Raw genomic sequence first — 5000 nt, 5'->3', positions numbered from 1 at the left:
CGAACACGCAAGCGTCCGCTCAATTATTCTGCAAACAGGAGGAGGCCGAGCTCCCCTGCACGATACACCTCGAAACCCTCTCAGGTCCCGGCGGCGCGCAGCGCCGTCCTAGGTACTTGGTCGGTTTCGAGAGAGGCGCAATCGCCCGGAGTTAGGCGAGTAGACGGTTTTAGTGCGAACACCCTTGCTCCCAACTGAGCTTGCCGCTGCCGACAGAGGCCCGGGAGCGTGCTGTCGTGGCATTGCCGGCGGGAGACAACACGCGCCACCTATGGTGACCGGCAGCTCCAACGCCAGCGCCACACAAGGGCAAAGCCCCACTTGGGTGCAGAAGCGAACTCTCCCAGCACAGCGCACGCGCCAACACGTCCGCACAACTGCGATACAAACCACCTGCGAGAACCGCTGGGGCGACCGAGCAGCAGACGGCGTCGCGGCGCCGAGTGCCAGGCGGCGGCGCATCCTCAACGCACACAGTCCTCAATCAGACCAGCACACTGCAGATGTCCACCGCGCTTCGCACCGGGCTCGGCTGAACCAACTTTGGCCGCCAGGCGCCGCGTGCAGGGTGCGCCGCAGCGTAGCTGCGCCGCCTGCCGAGCCCGTCGGCTGGCGCTCCTGCCACTCGGCGCCCCCCACCAGCCGCCTGTTGCGCGTGCGCCCACGCAGCGCGCGGCCAACACGCCGGGCGGCCCCCCTTCACCGGCCGGGAACAGTCCCACCAAGCCACCGCCGCGTATCGCTTCATACCCACATGGGCCTAGTCACGTGTGTGGATGTGGCGGGTACCGCTGAAACAACCGGTTAATAGCTGTACCGATCGTCGCCATCACAGATTCACCTCCAGCGTGAACAACCGCTCAACAACGGATTTCCAGTTCATTTGCGTATCTTGGGCAGTAAACGTAGATGTCCACCTACATTTGCGAATTCAACAATTCTTGCATGCCAGGATGTCATGTGTCACGACACGCTACATCAGACCACATACACACTGCGACATGTGCAGAAGAGAACACGTGGAAGGTGGCCCGCGCACGTATGCGATGTCCCTTCCGCGATCCACTGTCAACCGGCATCTGCGGCATGTCCCAGATATGGAACGCGGTCCACCAGGGTAGCACTTTGTGTGAGGCAATACGACAAAGTCGGAATACACGCGTCACTACATCACACGGCTCACGCTGACCTGACCTGACTCACCGCACCACCACCCCCAGCGACCCAGGGTGACATACAATGCGTTCGTACGTTCCTCCCACACGCCTCTACGGCGTACCACAGTGCAACCTAGCTGTTATTGGGAGACGAGACAAGTAGCATCGAGCACAACATATGGAAATTGAGATTCGACACCGTTGGGCACAGCCAGCGTACGGTCACACGTATCACACTACTTCACTCTGTACGTAACTACCGATGATCGGTACAGCGTGTGGGTTACGCGTACGACATCAGCGGACAATGGACACAGACCATACCACGACGTACACTGAGGGCGTCGACATCTGAACGCAACTGAACAGCTGCGAGGCTCATTTAACACTCAAACGCCAGACCGACCAGCTTGAGAGGACGGAGACACAAAGAGAGGGGCAGAGGGGGGGGGGGGCGATATAGTCCTATTGCAGTACAATTGACAGTGGATAGCGGGAATATGTGGAAAGTAAGCAACACTCGCAAGACATCTACATGAGGATAACAACGACACCAGAGATTCCGAGCAGTGAACTATGTTAGGCAAAGGGACAACGTGGGTTAGGTTAAGGGACAACGTGGGTTAGGTTAAGGGACAACGTGGGTTAGGTTAAGGGACAACGTGGGTTAGGTTAAGGGACAACGTGGGTTAGGTTAAGGGACAACGTGGGTTAGGTTAAGGGACAACGTGGGTTAGGTTAAGGGACAACGTGGGTTAGGTTAAGGGACAACGTGGGTTAGGTTAAGGGACAACGTGGGTTAGGTTAAGGGACAACGTGGGTTAGGTTAAGGGACAACGTGGGTTAGGTTAAGGGACAACGTGGGTTAGGTTAAGGGACAACGTGGGTTAGGTTAAGGGACAACGTGGGTTAGGTTAAGGGACAACGTGGGTTAGGTTAAGGGACAACGTGGGTTAGGTTAAGGGACAACGTGGGTTAGGTTAAGGGACAACGTGGGTTAGGTTAAGGGACAACGTGGGTTAGGTTAAGGGACAACGTGGGTTACGTTAAGGGACAACGTGGGTTACGTTAAGGGACAACGTGGGTTACGTTAAGGGACAACGTGGGTTACGTTAAGGGACAACGTGGGTTAGGTTAAGGGACAACGTGGGTTAGGTTAAGGGACAACGTGGGTTAGGTTAAGGGACAACGTGGGTTAGGTTAAGGGACAACGTGGGTTAGGTTAAGGGACAACGTGGGTTAGGTTAAGGGACAACGTGGGTTAGGTTAAGGGACAACGTGGGTTAGGTTAAGGGACAACGTGGGTTAGGTTAAGGGACAACGTGGGTTAGGTTAAGGGACAACGTGGGTTAGGTTAAGGGACAACGTGGGTTAGGTTAAGGGACAACGTGGGTTAGGTTAAGGGACAACGTGGGTTAGGTTAAGGGACAACGTGGGTTAGGTTAAGGGACAACGTGGGTTAGGTTAAGGGACAACGTGGGTTAGGTTAAGGGACAACGTGGGTTAGGTTAAGGGACAACGTGGGTTAGGTTAAGGGACAACGTGGGTTAGGTTAAGGGACAACGTGGGTTAGGTTAAGGGACAACGTGGGTTACGTTAAGGGACAACGTGGGTTACGTTAAGGGACAACGTGGGTTACGTTAAGGGACAACATGGGTTACGTTAAGGGACAACGTGGGTTACGTTAAGGGACAACGTGGGTTACGTTAAGGGACAACGTGGGTTAGGTTAAGGGACAACGTGGGTTAGGTTAAGGGACAACGTGGGTTAGGTTAAGGGACAACGTGGGTTAGGTTAAGGGACAACGTGGGTTAGGTTAAGGGACAACGTGGGTTAGGTTAAGGGACAACGTGGGTTAGGTTAAGGGACAAATTGAGTTAGGTTAAGGGACAAATTGAGTTAGGTTAAGGGACAAATTGAGTTAGGTTAAGGGACAAATTGAGTTAGGTTAAGGGACAAATTGAGTTAGGTTAAGGGACAAATTGAGTTAGGTTAAGGGACAAATTGAGTTAGGTTAAGGGACAAATTGAGTTAGGTTAAGGGACAAATTGAGTTAGGTTAAGGGACAAATTGAGTTAGGTTAAGGGACAAATTGAGTTAGGTTAAGGGACAAATTGAGTTAGGTTAAGGGACAAATTGAGTTAGGTTAAGGGACAAATTGAGTTAGGTTAAGGGATAATCTGGTACAACCACAGTTAGGTTAAGCGATAATCTGGTACAGCCACAGTTAGGTTAAGCGATAATCTGGTACAGCCACAGTTAGGTTAAGCGATAATCTGGTACAGCCACAGTTAGGTTAAGCGATAATCTGGTACAGCCACAGTTAGGTTAAGCGATAATCTGGTACAGCCACAGTTAGGTTAAGCGATAATCTGGTACAGCCACAGTTAGGTTAAGCGATAATCTGGTACAGCCACAGTTAGGTTAAGCGATAATCTGGTACAGCCACAGTTAGGTTAAGCGATAATCTGGTACAGCCACAGTTAGGTTAAGCGATAATCTGGTACAGCCACAGTTAGGTTAAGCGATAATCTGGTACAGCCACAGTTAGGTTAAGCGATAATCTGGTACAGCCACAGTTAGGTTAAGCGATAATCTGGTACAGCCACAGTTAGGTTAAGCGATAATCTGGTACAGCCACAGTTAGGTTAAGCGATAATCTGGTACAGCCACAGTTAGGTTAAGCGATAATCTGGTACAGCCACAGTTAGGTTAAGCGATAAAGTTGGTTAAATTCGGTATTGTGTGGGAAGGGGGCAGAGAGAGAGTGGGGGGGGGGGTGGATAGTTGTGGCAGTACGCGGATGCCTGAGTCACCGTCAGATATGTCACGTCGGTTCGATGCTTGTAGCAAGAGGCTGGCGGGTCTGTGTCTCTCACTTCTGCAATTTTTCATGTGGTATAACACGAGGGCGGGGGGGTGATATTTGGTGCCCCTCTGTGTAGGATGTGTGTTGGTGGTGTTGGTTTATCTGAGCAATGGTAGTTGTCGGAGGAGTGGGGTATTGTGCTTTTATAGGTGGACCTACTGCTCTGGTTATCATAGTGTCGACGGTGCAATGTGGCAGAGAGGATGCACTCGACATTGTCGCATTCCAGATGTTTACGTATTGTGTGTCTCCGTTGCAGGCCGAGAGTGGTGCATGTTCGAGTGTGTGGCTGACGTGCGATTCACGTTGTGTGCCCAGTCTTACAGCACGTATAGGGACATTCGCATAAATCATCTATATGTGGCCTTGCATCATTTACTAAGCAGTGCCGTGAGACGACCGAACTATTAGGAAAGTACTGATGTACCGCATAATGTTTACCTTCCACCACACGGCGAGTATCGACTCTGCCCAGCGTTGCCACCGCAGGCAGCGGTCACCGTCACCATTGTGCGGCGGAACGGAACATCTATATCCTCAGAGGGGCACTCTTTGCCGCCGGGCGTCAGGTCTCGCGGCCTGCCGGCCAGCGCCCATGACGAACTTACTGCATGTATAGGGACAGCGGGAATTTGGCATACTTGATATAACTCTTCATGAGACGCAAGATATAGGGGTGGATTGCAACTTACGACTGCGAGAAAAGTCCGCCGTTCATCCGCCGGAGTTGCGATTTCGGCGGGGCACGTACGGTCGCGGGTGGAGCACTTGGTGCGGCGTACGCACCCGGGTTGCGGCTCCTGCGCTGGAGGGGGGTGCAGGTTTTGTGTGGGTGGGCTCGGCAAATGAGCACTGTGGGCCCCATACTTGGCCTAGTCCGCGTGGCCTCCCCCAGGTGGCGGTACCGTCGTTGCACCACGTCATGTCGCGGGGCACCTACAGATGGCGCACGTACTGTCGGCATTGCACGTGCT

Source organism: Schistocerca gregaria, unplaced genomic scaffold (genome assembly GCF_023897955.1).
Source record: "Schistocerca gregaria isolate iqSchGreg1 unplaced genomic scaffold, iqSchGreg1.2 ptg001477l, whole genome shotgun sequence".
Classification (NCBI taxonomy): Eukaryota; Metazoa; Arthropoda; class Insecta; order Orthoptera; family Acrididae; genus Schistocerca; species Schistocerca gregaria.
The sequence above is the reverse complement of the archived record's forward strand: the minus strand, read 5'-3'. Positions refer to the sequence as shown.